The sequence below is a fragment of the Phascolarctos cinereus genome, unplaced genomic scaffold (assembly GCF_003287225.1).
Source record: "Phascolarctos cinereus isolate Bilbo 61053 unplaced genomic scaffold, phaCin_HiC Scaffold_726;HRSCAF=1367, whole genome shotgun sequence".
Taxonomy (NCBI): Eukaryota; Metazoa; Chordata; class Mammalia; order Diprotodontia; family Phascolarctidae; genus Phascolarctos; species Phascolarctos cinereus.
In genome coordinates, this window is record NW_027556098.1 from 423,276,836 (window position 1) to 423,297,799 (window position 20,964).

At 39.4% G+C, this 20,964-nt stretch overlaps 1 pseudogene; it reads right to left on the reverse strand.

Annotated features, from left to right (window-relative positions):
* Positions 1 to 12,582: 12,582 nt before the first annotated feature.
* LOC110203788 (non-histone chromosomal protein HMG-14 pseudogene) lies at positions 12,583 to 13,305 on the reverse strand (annotated as a pseudogene).
* Positions 13,306 to 20,964: the final 7,659 nt, after the last annotated feature.

Sequence of the window (20,964 nt, forward strand, 5' to 3'; positions counted from 1 at the left end):
CACCTGGGCTACCACCCACCACGCTGGTCATCTCTGAGAGCTCCTCCTCTCTTATCACTCTACCACCTGATTCCTTACTGGAGGAAAGATTCGGGACTTTAGGAGGTGGGAGGGGGAGAGCAAGGAAGTGGCAACCTGGAGATTTCCAGGCAAGCACGTGATTCACAGCAAAACAGTTTATTTTCAAAATGGAGGTTGTTCACAAAATGCAGATGGCTGGGTTAGCTTGTTTCTCCTGACTTAAATTAGAATGGGGCTCATTTAAAGTCAGATCCCAGGAGGATAATTGAGATGTTTGACCCTAAGGGCAGATCCACTCTTAATGTAAAATACACCTAAAACTTGGCATTTAAAAAGGTGATGTGTTTAGGAGCTGAAAGAATGAGAATTAAATGTAATTAGATGAAAATTACTCTATTGTACTCTGTGAATGCAATCAGTCTGTAGGGTATATAGGGTCAAAGGGATAAATGGATAAAGTGGTTTTTATATCTAAGATAATTCTAAAACAACCGAACTGATGTTATGTGACTGGCAACTTTGTTTCACGTATTAAAACTGTAACATTGTTTATGTTATTATGTTTAAAATTTTTCTTATTTGGGGTTATGGAGGAAACTATCATATAAGTTATGCTTTTATTTGAAAAAATGATTTCTAGAAGAACATGCAATTGTAACCTTAGAAAATGAACTTTTCTTCTGATCAGAATGCTGTGAAATTATGAATTAAGCTGTAAGAGTGCTTAGAGTGTTAAAAAAAATCTTACATATGTCATCAGACATATTTGGCTTTAAGATGAATAATAATAATTTACTCTTTGACAACAGTACAAAGGACCTTGTAAATTCTCCATTCATTCTTTCACCCTGATTAAGGAGGCAAAACACAGGACAAAGAGAATTAAAAGGAGTTTATTATCCTATGTCAAGCTAGCAGAACACTGAGGGGTTGATCACCTTAGGTCATCAAGGGATTCAAGAAGGAACCAGCTTTTACTGATGTCTGGGTCTAAAGTAGTAAAATGGGATGGGCCTTTGCATCTGAGCTCCTCACCTATTGCCAGGACATGAGGGCTACCAGGAGCACACAGGCAGGGGGTGACTGGCTAGGGGATAAGGAGCAGACTGCCTGATGCCTCCCCCAACACTGACTGACAAGCAGGTCTGGGAACAATGGGCCACTGAGTCAGTATGAAGTACAATATTATTGCTGAAGTTCTTTGGGAACTGACCAAGTGAAGGCCTTGGGACCTTCTCTTTGGCAAGGTCACAAAATTTTAGGAGCCCTGGGGAAGAAGGTGCTGAGAAAAGGGTATCCAATTCTAAAGGGATGAAGTGGTTCACTGAGTAACCAAGACCTCCCACAGGTGAAGGGGGGTGCAGAGAGTGGGAAGACAGACCAGGTGGAAAGGGCAGTGAGCAAAAGCCAGAAACTCTGTGTAGCCATGATCCGACCTTCCTGGGACCCGCACCAGCAGAGCTAGCTTCCAGAAGGCAGAGATATCACAGCTCCAAGGGAAGGCAGAGTGAGCTACACTCCTGGGGAAGAAGGCAGAGACATACCAACTCCAGGGGAAGAAGGCTTTACAAGTTTGCTTCTAATAGAGGAGCCATTTTCATCTGATGGACTGTCTGACCTCTGATTATGAAAAGTATAAAATCTCACCTGGAACAATATGTATGGAAGTGACATCTTTGAGCCATCTTAGTCTCAAGAAACCCTAGCCTTGATTCCCAAAGGGCCTCCTTCCTTGACTGGAGCTGACGTTGAAGATCTTGGGGTGCAGAAAAGAAGAGAATGCCTCAGATTCTCTTGAGCTGGGGACTCGATGACGTTAATTCAAGAATCATTTATGCATTAATCAATAAACATTTGTTAAGCACCTACTATGTGCCAGGTGGTATGCTAACTGCTGAGGATACAAAGAAAGATTAAACAGTCCCTCACAGTTGTTTTTTCTTTATGATATTGCTGTCTTCATTGTTCTCCTGGTTCTGCTCACTTCACTTTGCATCAGTTCATATAGGTCCTCTCAGATATCTTTTAAACATTCCCTTCATCATTTGTTACAGCATAATTATATATCATCATGTTCTCATACCATAACTTCTTCAGCCATCCACCAATTGTCATCTTCTCCATTTCTAATTCTTCTGTCACCACAAGAAGAACTGCTAGAAACATTTTTGTATGGATGGATCCTTTTCCTTTTCCTGTTATCTCCTTTGAGAAAAGACCATGTAACAGCATAGCTGGGTCAAAAGGCATGCAAAGTTACATAGCCCTTTGGGCATACATCCACATTTTTCTCCAGACTGGATGGACTAGTTCACAACTTCAGCAATGAGGCATTACTGTAGTTACTTTCCCACATCTCCACCAGCATTTGTTATTTTCCTTTTCTCCCATCTTACCCTATTTCATGGAGGTGAGGTGGAACCTCACTTGTTTTTTTATTTACATTTCCCTAATTGTTAGTGATTTAGATAATTTCTTTATATGACTATTAATATCTCAGATTTCTTCCTCTAAAAATTCCTGTTCATATACCTTCACCATTTATCAACTAGAGAATGTACAAATTTGACTCCGTTCTCTATATATTTGAGAAATCAAACCTTCATCAGAGAAACTTTATCCAAGTAAAAATGCCAGCCTGCCAGTTTCCTGACTTTAGCTTAATTTTGGCTGCATTTTGTTTTGTTGCCTTAAACCTTTTACATTTTATGTAATCCAAATTACCTGATATATCTTCTGCAAACCTCAGTCTCTTGTTTGATCAAGGTTAATTTCTGGTTAATTTCCTTCAGTTTGGAAACATGAAGAGATTTCTTAAGAAACATTAATCACAATCTCGACTAAATTGAATGGTATGAACCTGTTTCCATGCAAGTGAAGAAGAGATTTGTTGTGGTTGAGCTGTTTCAGTCAGAGGCAACTCTTCATTATCCCATTTAGGGTTTCCTTCAAAAAGATACTGAAGTGAAAAAACAAAAACAAAAAATGGGCACCTAGGTGGCAGGGTAGATTCAGGAGGACCTGAGTTCAAATCCGACCTCAGACACATAACACTAGCTGTGTGACCCTGGGCAAGTCATTTAATCCCATTGCCTAGCCCCCCCCAAAAAAAACATACTGAAGTGGTTTGTCATTCCCCTTGTCAGCTCACTTTACAGATGAGGAAATTGAGGAAAACAGAGTTAAATGACTAGCCCAGGGTCACACAGCTGGGAAATGACCGAGGCTGCATTTGAACTCTGATCTTCTTGCATCCAGGCCTGGGGCTCTTCCCACCACACCATCTAACTGCCACTGAGGCAGGAATATCTACTGTCATACTGAGGGCTTCAAGAAGCTGTGGGTGTGATGTGTTAGAGACAAAACATCTTATGTCTTGGCTAACGATTGCTTTCATTTGGTAGTGGTATATTTTCATTAATTTTGATGTTCGTATAGAAAAAAGAGTAATTTCAATGGGGAAAGGAGAGTTTTTTCACGTATCAAAAATGTAATATTTTATGAGGTGGGGTTGGAATTGGAACTAATTCAGGAGATGCATTGCCAGGTTCTTTATGAGAAAAAATGATCTAAACATGCCCTTCAGAACTCTAGAACACTGGAGAACGAAAGTCAAGAGAATGAGTTTCAGAACACGGTTGATGGAAGACGTTCTGCTGGAGAACTTAGCCAGGTCTGAAAGTCTCTTGATCCTTCCCAGGGGTCATCTGTTTGTCCAGTCTGCAACCTGCAGAACACGTTTGGTCAGGGCAATTGTTCTCTGCTGTGCTTCTATTTCATTTTCTACCATTTCCTTAATAATGACATGATGGACCATGTTTCCCCCATTATGTTGTGAGGTCCTTGAGAGCGCAGTCTGGTATTTACTTATTTTTTATCCTCAGCCCTAAACATAATGCCTGGCACATAAGAAATGTTATTGAATGAATAAATACTCCCCCTCTCCATATCAAAACCACTTCATGTAATCTTCTAGCAGCTTCTTTCCTCCAGGCTCTCTCTCATAAAGAGATTGTCTTTGTCTTTGCCAAGGCCAGCCTTCTACAAAGACATTTGATCCCAGCCAATACTGTCTTCTCTAACAGCTCGCAGGCTTACTCATCTTCCCCATCTCTCAAATTTTCAACCTTGCGCTACCAGCTGGTTCCTTTCCTGCTGCCTTCAAATACACTTGCCTCCTCCATCCACAAGGGACCCTTTGCCAGACCCTCTCCAGCCCTTGAGCTATCTTTCTCTCTTACTTCCTTTTCTTAGCCAAACTCCTTGGAAAACCACTCTGAACCCAGTGAACTCTCTCCTCTCTGCCTCACTCCTCCAAAATTGTTCTCTCTAAAGTTATCAGTGAACTTTTAAGTGGCCCAGCCTGAAGGACTTTTCTTTGTACTGGACATTGTTACCCACTCTCTTCTCCTGGATTCTCACTTCTCTGGGGGTTTTCTCTACTACTTCACTGCCTACCTGTCTGATCACACCTTTTCATTCTTCTTTGACAGCCCATGGACCACATGCAACCCAACAGGGGATGCTCCCCAAGGCTCTGTCCTGGGTCCTTCGCTCTTCTCCCCTCTTGGGTTAATTTAATTATTATCTCTATACAAATGACTCTGTGATCTGGAAACCTCAATCCCTCCTCTGTACGTCAGTCCCATCACCCATTCCTTTTTGGAAATTTCCAACTCACTGTCTCACACACCATTTAACCCCAACCTGCTCAACCTAAACACATTTTTTTTTGCCCTGCACTTTCCCTCTCTTACAAACTTCCCTCTTTCTATGGAAGGCACCACCATCTTTCAGCCTCCCAGCCCCACAGGGTTGTCATTATCCTGCACATCTCTCCTTCATAGCATGTATACAATTAGCTGCCAAATCTCACCTTGGCTACCTTCACTCCATCTCTCATTATGATAGTTTTGGGATTTATTTATGATCCTTAAAGACAATTTATACTAGTTTCAATAAATTCCAATTTTTAGGATTTATTTTTGCTTTAAGGTTGAATAAGAGATATCTGTAACTTTAGATGAGGCCTGCACAACATATGGCCCACAGAATGCCAAAGAGGCCTGGAGCCCAGGTGTCCTCCCTCTGTTTATTTTCTATAATTGCCACAGGGATTTTTGGTTTCTTTAGCAGAGATCAATAGAACCACCTGGCAGCCACCCCAGATTGCCCGTTTTGTAAGTATTCATAATGATTGACTAAACTACTATCTATAATCAGTGTGGAGCCCCCTCGCCTCTTCTTTTCATATCAAAAGAACACCCCATGGTTACAGGGAAGTTATCGGGTTTCCCAGCCAGGGGAATTCCAAAAATTACGATCAGCATAGTTGGGCAGGACACCAAAGGAATGCCAAAGCAGTAAGGGATAATCTGGGGAGGGGGGAATCCCTGGATGGCCTCCATGTAGCCTGTGTTGGACCACAGTGTAAGCAGGGGGATGTCCAGCACATGCCAAAAGGCCTAGTGTCCCTTCTGATGGAATTATGTTCCATCACGTTGGGACAAGAAGGGAAGAAAATAGTGGCAGTAGATTAGCCCCTCCTCACACCATTAAAAAAAAAAGCCATTACCAAGTTCCTAGACTCAGGGGCTGAGAACAGAAAGAAATTCCAGTTAGAAGAAACATGTAGAAATGCTGGTTTGCTGGTGAGCTAGGTTGAAGGGAATTAAGCATGTAGACAAGGGCATGTAATGGTGAGAGAGTCTCTTTCTCTTTCTCTCCTTCCATCCCTGGCTGACTCCAGCAGCCTGCATGGGTGAAGAGAAGAGAGAGAGAGAAATAAAATATATGTTTACTGAAATGAAGACTGTTTGAGTAGGATCAGAATCTGAAAGAAACAAAACATGTTTTTGATTTGATTTGATTTATTTGGTATTTTATTTTTCCCCTGTAACATGTAAAAACAACTTTAACATTTGTTTTCAAAACTTTGAGTTCCAAATTCTCTCCCTTCCTTCCTCCCCACCCACCCTCATTGAGAAGGCAAGCAATTCAATAAAGGTTATACATGTGTAGCCATGTAAAACATATGCATAGTAGTCATGTCATGAAAGAAAACAGGCAAAAAAAACCTCAACAAAAATAAAGAAAAATTTTTTTAAAAAAACATATGCTTCACTGGGTATTCAGACACCATCAGTTCCTTCTCTGGGGAAGGATAGCATTTTTCATCATAACTCCTTCAGAATTGTCTTGGATCAATAGAAGGGAGACGGGACTGAAGGAGGCAGTGGTCAAAAGCAAAATACTAGTGAGGGGCAGAAAGGACAAAGGAGAAATCAAAGCATAAACAGGGGAAAAAAGGATGGAGAAAAAGACACAGATAGTAATCATAACTATGAATGTGAATGGGATGGACTCTCCCATAAAATGGAAATGGACAGCAGAATGGATTAAAAACCATAATCCTACAATATATTATTTACAGGAAACACATTTGAAGAAGAGTGACACATACAGGGTAAAGGTAAAAGGCTGGAGCAGAATATATTATGCTTCAGCTGAAGTAAAAAAAGCAGGGGTAGCAATCCTGATCTCAGACAAAGCAAAAGCAAAAATAAATCTTATCAAAAGAGATAAGGAAGGAAACTACATCTTGCTAAAAGGTACCATAGACAATGAAGAAATACCATCACTCAACATATATGCACCGAATGGTATAGCATCCAAATTCTTAGAGGAGAAGTTCAGGGAGTTACAGGAAGAAATAGACAGCAAAACTATACTAGTGGGGGACCTCAACCTCCCCCTCTCTGAACTAGATAGATCTAACCACAGAATAAACAAGAAAGAAGTTAAGGAGGTAAATAGAACATTAGAAAAGTTAGGTATGATAGACCTCTGGAGAAAACTGAATGGGGATAGCAAGGAATATACGTTTTGCGCAGCAGTACATGGCAAGTAAATTGAAGGTATTAGAATAGTCAAGGAAGAAACAAAGCTATTACTCTTTGCAGATGACATGATATACTGAGAGAATCCTAGAGAACCAAGTAAAAAACTACTTGAAATAACAAACAACTTTAGCAAAGTTGTAGCCTATAAAATAAACCCACATGAATCATCAGCATTTCTGTATTTTACCAGCAAAGCCTAACAGGAAGAGATAGGAAAAGAAATTCCATTTAAACTTACTGTAGACATTATAAAATATTTGGGAGTCAGCCTCCTGAAACAAACCCAGGAAGTCTATGAACACAATTACAAAACACTTTTCATGCAAATAAAGTCAGATCTAAATAATTGGAAAAACATCAGTTGCTCATGTGCAGGCTGAGCTAATAAAAAAATGACAATTCTACCTAAGCTAATTTACTTATTCAGTGCCATACCAATCAAACTACCAAAAAATTATTTTATGTATTTAGAAAAAATTATAACAAGATTCATGTGGAAGAACAAAAGCTCCAGAATATCAAGGGAACTAATGAAAAGAAATGCAGGAGAAGGTAGCCTAGCAATTCCAGATCTTAAATTGTATTATAAAGCAGCAATCATCAAAACTGCTTGGTATTGGCTAAGAAATACAGTGGTGGATCAGTGGAATAGGTTAAATATGCAAGAAACAGTAGTTAATGACTATAGTCATCTATTATTTGTTACACCCAAAGATCCCAGCTTCTGGGATAAGAGCCCACTCTGAAAAAAACTGCTGGGAAAATTGGAAAAGTATGGCAGAAACTATGCATAGACCAAAATCTCACACCACATACCAAAATAAAGTCAAAATGGGTTCATGATTTAGATATAAAGGCTGATTCTATAAGTCAACTGAGAAACAAGGAGTAGTTTATTTATCAGATCTATGGAGAACAGAATTCATGACTAAACAATAGATAGAGAACATTAGGAAAAGCAAAATGGATAATTTTGATTACATTAAATTGAAAAGTTTTTGCACAAACAAAGCCAATGCAAGTAAGATTACATGGAAGGTAGAAAATTGGGAAAGAATTTTTACAACCAGTCTCTCTGATAAGGGCCTCATTTCTAAAATATACAGAGAATTAAGTCAAATTTGTAAGAATACAAGCCATTCCCCAATTGATAAATGATCAAAGGATATGAATACACAGTTCTCAGATGAAGAAATTAAAGCTATCTATAGTCATATGAAAAAATGCTCTAAATCATGATTGATTAGAGAAATGCAAATCAAAACAACTCTGAGGTGCCACATCACACCTATCAGATTGGCCAACATGACAAAACAGGACAATGATAAATGTTGAAGAAGATGTGGAAAATTGTTAGTGGAGTTGTGAAATGATCCAACCATTTTGGAGAACAATTTGGAACTATGCCCAAAGGGCTATAAAAATGTACATACCCTTTGACCCAGCAATAGCACTTCTTGGGCCATATCCCAAAAAGATCATACAAATGGGAGAAGGACCCACATGTACAAAAATATTTGTAGCAGCTCTTTTTGTGGTGGCAAAGAATTAGAAATTGAGAGGATGCCCATCACCTGGGGAATGGCTGAGCAAGTTGTGGTATACGAATGTAATGGAATACTATTGTGCTATAAGAAATGATGAACAGTCTGACTTCAGAAGACTTGTATGGTCTGATGCTGAGTGGAATGAGCAGAAGCAAGAGAACTTTGTACACAATAACAGCCACATTGTGAGATGGCTAATATTGATAAATTTAACCCTTCCCAGCAATACAAGGATCTAAGACATCTACAGAGGCCTCATGATGGAAAATGCTATCCACATCCAAAGGAAGAACTATGAAAATTGAATTGCTATATTTTTTCTCTTCTGTTGAGTTTTGCTTCCTCTTTATGATGGTTCCTCCTATTTTTTTTAATTTTTACTTACAATACCACTAATGTGAAAGTATGTTTAATAGGAATGTAAATGTATAGCTTATATCAGGTTGTGCGCCATCTTGGGAAGGGTGGTAGGGAGGAAGGGGGAGAAAAATTTTAAACTCTAAAGCCTATGGAAATGATTATTGATAAATCAAAATAAATTTATAAAATTTAAAAAAAAACAGAATTGTCTTGGATCATTTTATTACTAAAAAGAGCTAAGCATTCACAGTTGATCATCTTACAATATTGCTGCGACTTTGTACATAGTACATTTCACTTTGCATCAGCCCATGCAAGTCTTTCTAGGTATTTCTGAGAGCATCCTGCTCATCATTTCTTACAGTATAATAGTATCCCATCATAATGCCATACTACAACTTGTTCAGCCATTCCACAGTTGATAGGCATCCTCTCAATTTCTTTTTTCCTTTTTTTTTTTAATTTAGCAATTATGATTAGGTGACTTGCCCAGGATCACACAGCTAGCTAGTAAGTGTCAAGTGTTTAGTCTGAGGCCAGATTTGAACTCAGGTCCTCCTGACTTCAGGGCCAATACTCTATCCACTGCGCCACCTACCTGCCCCAATCCCTTCAGTTTCTAATTCTTTACTCCCAGAAAAGAGCTGCTATAAATATTTTTGTACATGTAATTCTTTCTTCTTTTTGTTTTTTTATCTCTTTTAGGATACAGACCTACTACTGGTATTCCTAGGTCACTGAATATATATGATTTTATCGCCCTTTGGATATAGTTCCAAATTGTTCTAGAGAACGGTTGAATCACTTCACAACTCTGCCAACAGTGCATTAATGTCTCATTTTTCCGTCATCCCCTCCAACATTTGTCATTTACCTTTTCTGTCTTATTATCCAATCTAATAGGTATGAGATAGTACCTCAGAATTGTTTTAATTCACATTTCTTCAATCATTAGTGAGTAAGAATACTTTTTCATATGGCTATACTTTCGATTACTTCAGTTGAAAACTGATTATAGTTTTAGATCATTTATCAATTGAGGAATGGCTCTTATTTTTGTAAATTTGACTCAGTTCTCTATGTTAGAGAAACGAGGCTTTTAATTGCAAATTTGTTTTTGCGGTTACAATTGCTGTTATTTCCCTCCATCCAATTTACCCCACTCTCATTTATTCAATTTTATCTCTCCTTTCACCCTGTTCCTCCCTTCTATCACCACCACCCCCTTCTCTTATCCTCTTATCCTCCTACTTTCCTGTAGGGTAAGATAGATTTCTATACCCAATTGCATGTGTATGTTATTCCCTCTTTGAGCCAATTTTGATGAAAGTAAAGTTCACTCACTCTCCCTCCCCTCCCCTCTCTTCCCTTCCAGTATAAAAACTTCCCTGCCTCTTTTATGTGAGATAATTTACCCCATTCTACCTCTCCCTTTCTGTTTCTCCAAGCATGTTCTTCTCTCACTCCTTAATTTTATTTTTTAGATATCATCCCTTCATATTCAACTCATACCTCTGCCCTTTGTCTATATAGACTCCTAACTACCCTAATAATGGTATTATGAGTTACAAATATCATCTTCCCATGTAAGAATGTAAACAGTTTAAACTTATTAAGTCCCTTATGATTTCCTTTTCCTATTTACCTTTTTGTGCTTCTCTTGAGTCTTGTATTTGAAAGTAAATTTTCTATTCAGTTCTAGAGTTTTCATCAAGGATAAATGAAAGTCCTCTATCTCATTGAATATCTATTTTTTTCTGTTGAAGGATTATACTCAGTTTTGTTGGGTAGGTGATTCTTGGTTGTAATCCTAGCTCCCTTGCCCTCTGGAATATCACATTCCAAGCTCTCTGATTCTTTAATGTATAAGCTGCTAAATCTTGTGTTATCCTGACAGTGGCTTCTTGATACCTGAATTGTTTCTTTCTGGCTCTTTGCAATATTTTCTCCTTGACCTAGAAACTCTGGAATCTGGCTATAATATTTCTGGCAGTTTTCATTTTGGAATCTCTTTCAGGAGGGGATCAGTGGATTCTTTCAATTTTTATTTTACTCTCTGGTTCTGGAATATTAGGGCAGTTTTTCTTGTTAATATCTTGAAAGATAATGTCTAGGCTCTTTTATTTATTTATTTATTTTGATCCTGGCTTTCAAGTAGTCCAATAATTTTTGATTTCTCTCTCCTGGATCCATTTTCCAGGTCAATTGTTTTTCCAATGAGATATTTCACATTGTCTTCTTTTTTTTTCTTCATTCTTTTGGTTTTGTTTTATTGCTTCTTGATTTCTGATAAAGTCATTAGCTTCCATTTGCTCCATTCTAATTTTTTAGGACTTATTTTCTTCAGTGAACTTTTGGACCTCTTTTTCCATTTGGCCAATTTTGATTTTTAAGGCATTCTTCTCATTGGCTTTTTGAACCTCTTTTGTCATTTGGCCTAGACTTTTTTCTTTTTTTCTTCAGTACTTTTTTGAGTCTCCTTTCCCAAGCTGTTGACTCTTTTCTCATTATTTCTTGCACCACTCATTTCCCTCCCCATTTTTTCTTCTACCTCTCTTACTTCATTTTCAAAATCCTTTTTGAGCTCTTCCATGGCCTGAGACCAATTCATATTTTTCTTTGAGGCTTTGGATATAGGAGCTTTTCCTTGGTTATCTTCTTCTGAACATGTGGCCTTGGTACTACCATCCAAGACTGAGACTGGGATCTGAATATGGGCAAAGCAACAGAGTCCTGCCTTGGGGCTAGTGAAAACACGGCTGTAATCTCCTTCTGACCAGTCATTCCACCCCCATGCTGTCTGTGGGCTGAGAGCTCCAGAAGCAGCCACTGATGCTGCCACTGCTGATTCAATCACTCCCAAGACCTGCTCCTGGTTTGCTGCAGCAGGGGCTGTGCTGGTGTGGCCTGCACTGGACTGTGCTCCACTCTCACCCTGGTGCAACAGACCTTTCCTGCTGACTTTCTAAGTTGTGTTTGGCATCTGTGGACTGAGAGGTCTGGAAACTGCCACTGCTGCCAGTGATTCAGTCACACCAAAGCCTGGCCTGCTCTGGACTGTGTTCTTCTGTCACCCTGGGGCAAAAGACCATTCCTGCCAACCTTCAAATTATCTTGGGCTGGAAATTTGTTTCACTCCATCTTTTTGTGGATTCTGCTGCTCTAGAATTTGTTTAAAGTCAGTTTTTATTTTTTACTTTTTTTCTTTTATAAGCAAGATTTTGTTAGTTCATTTGGTAATCAGTACATAGACACTATGAATAAATTGTACATTTAAAAAGTGCTACAAAAGTCTAAAAATTATGTAGTTGTAATCTTTTTATTCCAGTGACTTTTTAACTTTAAGCTTGGAGGCAACTCTCCCTAAAAAGAGGTTATCAAATACCACCATCCTGAATATTGGTCTTTTACAAAGCAAAGTTCCACTAAGTCTGTATTTGATAAAACTATGCTTATTATACACATTTTCCAGTCTTTTACGGCACATTAACAAAGTTACTGGAAAAAAATTATACCACCACTACCAAAGATGACAATGTCATAGATAGCACACAATTTTGAAAGGGAGATCCAACACCAGGGAGCAGTTTTATTTAGGAAACAATTGTACCGAAAGACAAGATGGATACAGATTAATTAAAATAAGACCTTTAAAATTCATGGTCACAACTCCAAATTGCTATCTATGCTACATTTAATATGATGTAAAAACTGCCTATGGAATGTTAAGCCTATGCACAAGACACACAACACCTTCCTAATCAACATTCTATTAATTTCTGGTTGTATTAAAACAAACAAAAAACAAAATTGACAACCAGCACATGGTTTCACCTCTTTAAATAGGACTCTAAATAAAGCCACTTTAGATTGGCTTACACTTATCTAAATGTTTTAAAAAATTAATGTGATGAGGTGGGATTGTCTCCTTCTTAAAAATGTGTTTCTAGAGCTACTAAAAAACTGGAGTTTACAAAATAGTTGATAAAAATATTCCTCTGAATTGTACAAGAAGGGAGGTAACAATTGTTAAAAGACTTTGTATAAGACGTTATTCAGATTTGGTTTCTTTCTCTCCTGCTGAATCAGAGACCGGAACCTCTTCAGTTTTAGTTTCTCCATTTTCTGCAGGCAAGTCATCTTTATTTTCCTCTTGGTTAGTAGCTTCTGCTTGTTTTCCTTTTGCTCTTGTCCTCGGATTTATCCTTCCCACCTGTTTTTTTGGGGCTCAGGTTCAACCTTTGCAAGGACTGGTTTAGCGGACAGTCTGGACGACCGCCTCTTGGGCTCCTCCTTTACGTCCCCTTCTGCAGAGTTGCCCTTCCTCTTGGGCATCTTGGCTGCGAGCGGGGATCGGCTCCCTCTCCCCAGACTCGGGCGAGCGCCGGCGGGAGCGACAGGGCTCTGGGGTCGGAGGGAAAGGGCCGCGGCCGCGAGAGCTTCTGGACGAACAGGGCTCCTGGGCCGCGACGCTCCTCGTCCTCTGGCCGCTGGGCTGCGAGGAGCCGCAGCCGGAGCAGTCCCAGAGCTAGATGGAACCGGATTGGAATCCCGCCTCCTCCCCCTTCCTCCATCTCCCTCTTCCCGCCGGCCCGCGCCACTCTCCACCACAGCCAATTTTAAAGTCAGTTTTTTAAGGTATTTGTAGGGGTTTGGGAGAGAGTTCAGGCGAGTCCCTGCCCCATCTTGGCTCTGCCTCCAAGAAACAAGACGTGTGCTGGCAAATATTTCTGTTATGTGTTTTTTAAAAATCAGTCCTGCTAACCCCATCTTATAATGTTTTGTAAATGTGCTTTAGAAAACCTTTGTCTTTAGGTGAGAGGAAGTTAAAACTAAAACAATTTGCTGTAACTTATGAAAGTTGTAAGATTGTTAACTAAGTTATTTGGGGTTATTGTTTTAATACGAAAACCTAAAATTGGTAACTGACTACTGTATGAGGAAAGGAGGGGATGATGTGAAAGCCTTATCTAGACTGGTTCTGTTCATTCAGAGCAGTCCTCCTTGGGGTATGAGGCTGTGCAGCAGGGGTAGTGCATTCCACCTGGGAGGAGGGAATGTTGAAGAACATGGCCCACACCAGCTCTATACTGTAGGTGGGGTGGATACCTGAACAAACCCTCCTTTAGGAAGACAGCTAAGGTCACCTCCAATGTAAGACTATAGGGGGTGACCCCTATAGGCAGGCCCCACCTGCTAGTTACAGTATACTTGGGACCTAAACATAAACAAACCGTGTCAGGTTTGAGAGATAGTGCTACAGAATGCACGATGTTATAAGGGAACCGCAATGAGATCCTGGCAAGTGCATAGCCATAGAAGGATATGAAGGAAATGCAGTCAAGGCAAAACAAATTAAATTGAGGCTAAAACTAGGGGATTTGCCACCCAAAGAGTATGTGTTTTGCATCAGTCTGGAGGAAGAATCTATCATAGGGGTAGGTAGGCAGAGGCATCAGGGTCAGCCCCTTCTCTGAGGTCCCTCTCAATTCCCCTTATTTTGTAAACTTGCCAGGTCCCTGGGAAATATCTGTGTGGGCAAGGTCATCAGTCCTGCGGAAAGAGTTTGTTTGGGTATGGAATCACTAAACAATGAACTTGGCTTTCTGAGAATTTGCAAGTTTATGTATAATATAGAAAAAAGTTCTAGTAATTAGTCATTACACCATGGAAAATGTAAATTTGAGAAGAAAAGAAAAATAATTGGAAGATGTTAAGTGAAATTTCTTACATATGCAAGTCCTGATAAATTTTTATTGCTTCTTGCAACTCCATGAGAGTAAAAAATAATTGTATCTAGCCCTAAGCCACGATTAGTGGAACTTGCCATTTGAGCTAAAAGCTCTTGGCGTTGTAACTAATTTTATTTTGAGTTTTGAATTTAGGTATATATAGATGTCTCATGAATCAGTAATTCACCATTCTAGAGAAATGCCATAAGCTACTCAGAGAGAATGTGAACCTGAACTGTTACAGGCAGACGTTTACATCTGGAAAAAGCTGAGAGGACAACACTGGCATCAGCCAAAAGTAGGATCCTCCTGGCTCAGTTTCCCCATTGTGTTCCTTTGAACAGGAATGTTTCTCACCTGGCTATTCCTGAATCTGGCTGTGAGGTGGAACTGTTACTGCATGGTTGATTGCCAAACTGTGACTCTTACCTGAAATCAAACGGAGCTAAGGATGCTTTATCTTGTCATATATGTGCCCTTAGGTTTAAGCCTGAAGGATCAGTGTGATGCTAGTATAATTCAGAGCAAATGGTCAGTAAAAAATATAAGCATAATTCAGGTCTATGAGATCTTGCTGTTTTCAGTATGAATGTGTAGTAATTCCGTATCCTAAACAACTAGGTAAATTAGTTCTTGGGCTTGTCATAAGCCTGATAATGCATACACCATCTTATGTAAGATCGAATCCCTGAAAGAGCTCATTCTTTCAGCACAATATGGGAACAATTAGGCAAAGATAAAATAAGGTTCTTACATGTTTCAAAGCAATGTAAGACTAATTGGGTATTGGTACATCTGATTGGAGGACTCAGCTGGTATTTTATTAATTACCGAAGCTAAATCAGAAATATCTTCAGTTTGACCTGAGAAAGAGAATTTCATTGCAATCAGTTTTCTTAGAGAGATGCAACTCATGGAATATTTTGTGTTACACTAATGGAAAAGTCAATTTCATTAAAGTTTATCACTAATGGGGAAATAACACCTGTTTGTACTGTGTGTCCTTTAGCAGAAACATTTTATTATAAACAACTTATTGATATGCACTCTTTTGGAATTAAGTATCCTCCCAATTATTTTTATTATAATTGGAATAAAGTCAGCCCCTTATAAGTAAATTCATTTGTATAACTATTGAACCCAGGGGTGGAAAGCTTCTACCTGCATCAGTGTTGTTACTTATATTTCCATGTATAGGATTGAATCCTCAATAACATCTAATCCTCCTAAAGGAATTGGAATCAGAGTAGAAACTTTTGAGAAAGTAACAAGATGAGACAATCTTATATGTCAAATATAAATTATTCTAATGGGGCGTGTAAAAAAACCCTAAATTTTCTAAAGCTTCAAGCAAACTCTGTGATCTCACTTTGATGTTGCCCCTTATAGTTCTATTGTTAAGATCAGAACGCTAAGATTTCAACTGGTCTTCACAATATGAACCAGTTATTGGAGAAGTAAAACTTGAGAGGCTGTACTAACTTGTATTGAGATCTATTATGTAAAAGATTTTAGCAGGAATGTCTAAGGAGTCTCTTCAAGTAACTTGGAAGCAAAAAACAGTTCTACTAAAGACCTGCGCCGGAGGACAGATATTTTCCAGATAGCTCCAAGAAAAGATGTTTCAGACACCAGACAACTACAAAGGATATCTGGATTCCAAAACGAAATTTGCTAATTAAATGGACATTGTGGGTAGGTTTATGATTGTCATTGTACAAGTCTTCCTTGACAAAAAAAAAAGGGAAATTGAGAAAATCAAATTGTTCTGATCCCATTCTGCAATTGATTCTGTTCTCTGTCACACCCAGTATGTTCTAAAACTGCCACATTTATTTGTTTCTGCATGTAGGTCAGGTACTCAGCTGGCCTGAGCTCTAAGCCGATGGCACTTTTTTAATGGGTCTGTGGTCCCCTCTCATGAAGTGGAACTCAGATCTTCCTCATGATCTGAGATGCCCCCTTCTTTTAGGGCCTTATTTTTATAAGGCTTGATACCAGATTTGATGCCTGAATACTCTAAAGGGGATATACAAAGTATAGAATACCATTGGTTGATAGGCCTCACTTCGATAGCCAAAAATAATGCATCACCTAAAAATGGCATGTCAGCAGGGAGGTCTCAGGTTGAGCAAAGCATGGGACATCTCCACTGACTAAGTGGTCATAAGATGGTCATAAGATGGTCACCTGATCATGTTGGACAAGAGAGAATGGTCTGGAGGCACAAAAATAATTTCAAGGACTTTCTGTGTAATCGAGTCCCCTCTGACACACTGGTCAAGGAAAAACAAGGGTGGAGGGCCTCTTGTTAGCTTCCTATGATTAAGCGAGTAAACTTAAAATCTGGAGTTCATAGCTCGGGGGCCTAATATACAGAAATTATAAGCACTACCCGTATGGAATCATAGCAAACTGATTAATACTGATTAGAATAGCGTAGGGGTCCAAATGAATTATTTCTCACAGAATAGTCAAAATCACAATAATAATAATAGCTGAACATTTACATAGTACCTACTATAAGTCAAGTACTTTACCAGTATTGTCTTATTTGATCTTCACAACAATCCTGGGAGATTGGTGCTATTATTATCCTTATTTTACAGATTAAAAAAAAATCTTAGGCAAATGGAGGTATTGTGATTTCCCAGTGTCACACAGTTAGTAAACATCTTAGTCTATATTTGAACTTAAGTATTCCCATCATGATGCTGAGAACTCATATCAATCAACTGTACCACTCAGCTACCTCATAGTGGAAAATAAGTTGCCACTATAGATGTTTCAAAGTGGGGAGACTAAAAAGATAAGAGACTTTTAAGATGGTGTTACAACCAGTCATCTGTCACTGGGTTGATTGGAAGACAAGGTGGGATTAGGAGTGGGGATCATGACATTTCAATTATAGATGACTAGTGTTGATTCCATTTCCTTCTCCCACTTACTTATTTTTTCTAAAGTTAGAGGGAAGAACAAAAAAGAAAGATGATAAGAGTATATGGTGAAGAAAATATGATTAAATGTCATAGATCAATATAAAAATCATGAATTCACTAACAAAAACAATGGAGGGTAGCAGAATGCAGTAGAAGCAGAACCCAACAAAATATTGTGTGTAAGAAATATTTTTGAAACAAAAATTTCCATAGCATTGACATGGAAGAGAGATCATTCTGTAATAGTATCAGTATTAGGTTTTTTTTTTAAATTTTAAAATTCAGAACCATGAAAGAAAACAAATACTATAAATACATACATATGTATACTTTTATATTATATATATGTGCATGTCTATGTATGTATGTGTGTATGTGGGGTGTAGGGTATGTTCAAGGAAGGCTAGTGTCTGTGGTGTGAGGGCTGCTGAGCCCTCTTCAGGGCTGCATTAGGTAAATGGAAGACAGCGTGGCTCCAAGAAGCTGTAGCATGCAAAATGGCCCCACCCCAATAAACTGTTTTTGCAGACAGGCTAAACCAGGTTGAAGGTAACCAAGGAGTCTCAAACCCATTGGTGAGGTAGGGAGTTGTCTACCCCAAGCATGTGATGACTTCACCCAGTGGAATGGGCAGATGAGAACAATTTGTTCCAATGGCCATGAAGGCAGCTGAAGCAGGCGCTGTGGAGCCTTAGAGCCTGCTTTGGCATCAAGGACACCAAGGTCATCCACTGCATCCTGAGCCATCACCAGTCATCTTGACTCTGTCCTGCTACTAGACTGTGACTATTCTGGAAGAGAGAGAGAGTGAAGCTTACCACTTTGTGCAACTCTGACTCAAATCCAATTTATACATGAATCAAAGGACATCACCCATAACATTTTACCACTTTTACCTATCTCAGAGTCCTGTGGTGATGAAGCAATGAAGCAGTAGGTGTGGAGACACTGGGAGCTGTAGTTACAATCCTGAACACTGGTGGCCCAAGCCATAAGGTTGTCTTCTCACTGGAAGCAGTAGTGGGAGTCCAAAGCCTCCTGGGGTCTGAGCGGTCTTGTAAGGATAGTGCTGCTCACTTCCTGATGTGTAAAAGGGGCTAGAAATGTGCTCCAAAATTGTCTGCTTACCCAAACCTGGCCTCATTACTGTGGCTGGTGGGGATCTCACCCAGTGGTCAAAACACAAATACACACACACACAAAATATAAAAACTTCTGCAAAAATGATTCCACTCCCCATAAGTACATGGAATATGTGTACTTACAGACAACATAAAATCTAGTAGACCTGCAAGAAAAACAGCACTTGTAAGAGAACTCAGCAGGTATCACATCCAAATAGCAGTTCTGAGTGAAACAAGGCTGGCAATTAAGGCCAGCTTCCTGAAGTTGGAGCTGGATACACTTTTTTTTTCTGGAATGGGCACAGTGAAGGGGAGTGCTGTGAAGCTGGTGTAGGTTTTGCAATCAAATCTAATCTAGTCAATAAGCCTGTATGTACCTGCCAAAAGGTATGAATGACAGGTTCATGGAAAGGCAATTGCCACTTGCAGGAAAATGTCATGCCACAAACATCAATGTGTATGCTCCCACCGTGGCAAACCCTGATGAGATCAAAGAAAAATTTTATGAAGACCTGGAGACCCTTATCATCAATGGGCCAAAAGAGGACGAACTTATAATTCTGGGTGACTTTAATGGTAGAGTAGGCTCAGACTACCAGACATGGCAGGGAGTCCTGGGGAGGAATGAAGTTGGAAACAGAACAGCAATGAGTACTTACTACTGAAGACTTGTGCACCTCATGACCTTCATCACCAACACTGTCTTCCATTTACCTAAACACAAAAAAACTTCATGGATGCATCCTCGCAGCACACATTGGCATTTAATGGACTATGTGATTGTAAGAAGAGACAGACAGGAGGTGACAGTAACAAAGGCAATGTGTGGTGCAGAGTGCTGGACTGATCATAGACCTATCCCCTCCAAGCTAGATATTTGCATTCAACAAAATTGGTGGCTCCAAGACAAAATAACTACCAGAAAAATTAATGTGAACAGAGTAGAGCACTTCTCTGAGCAGGAACAGTTTCTTGCTAACTTGGAAGTTGTTGAGCCAACACAGTCAGCAGTAGTGAAGCAGCAAAGGAGTTGGCAGCTTTCAGAGGTTTGGTGTACAGCACTGCATTGTTCATCTGGGTCAGAACACTTGCAAAAATCAAGACTTGTTTGATGCAAATGATGGGGAAATTCAGAAGCTGCTAAATGAAGAAAAGAGAACTCCACAGGGTTTACCAGCAGGATAGTTCATCCATCTCTGTAAGAAGGCAGTATTTCCTTCCATTAAAAGTAAAGTACAAGCCAAGCTTAGAGAGATGCAGGATTCTTGGCTCAGTAAGAAGGCAGATGAAATTCAGTTTTTATTCTAATACTAACAATCCAAAGTGTTTTTATGATGCCCTGAAGGCTATTTATGGGCCAAAGACCCATGGTGCATCTAAAATATCCATGCTGATGGAGCAACATTGATTAGTGATAAGGACATAATTCTAGAGAGAAGTGGGCTAAACACTTCCATAATGTTCTCAACAGACCATCATCAAACAATGCTGAAGCCATTGACCATTTACCTCAGATTGAAGCCAATCCTTCCCTAGCTGAAGTTCCAACTGAAGAGGTTTTAAATGGCATTAAGCTTCTTTCATTTGGTGAAGCACCTGGTGCTGATTCTATTCCAGCTGAGAATTACAATATGGAGGGTCCATTGCTCATACAAAAGTTGACAGACATTTTCTGGATTATATGGCAAGAGGAGATTATCCCCCAGGAGTTCAAGGATGCCTCCATTGTCCATCTCCATAAAGATAAAGCAAATAGATTTTCCTGTGAAAATCACAGGGGGTTCTCTCTCTTAGTCACTGCTGGGAAGATTCTTGCTAGACTCCTCCTTAGTAGGCTAATCTTTACCTGGAAGATCATCATCTATCTGAGAGCCAGTGTGGCTTCAGAAAAGGCCAGGAGGAATGGTCAGTATGGGGCTTGCTGCTGGACAACTGTAGGAGAAATGCTAGGAGCAGAACAGAGGTCTGCTTGCAATGTTTGTAGATCTGACCAGGTCCTTTGACACTGTCAGTCATGACAGCTTATGGAAAATTATGTCAAAATTTGGTTACCCAGAGAAGTTCACCAGTATCATATGTCACTTTCATGATGGCATGCTTGTGTGGGTTTTGGATAACAGACAATGCTCTTGCACTTTCCCAGTTACTGATTGAGTGAAATAAAGCTATGTTTTGGCTCTTTTTTTTTTTAAATTTATGAATTTAAATTCTTTTTTTTCCCCTCTGACCTGATCTCCCCCAGACTTCTCTGAAGCTAATATGTGCTCAAGGAAAATAAATTCCTCCAAATATCTGTCATTTCCGTGAATGAGATGAAAGAAAGTATGCTGTAAAATATG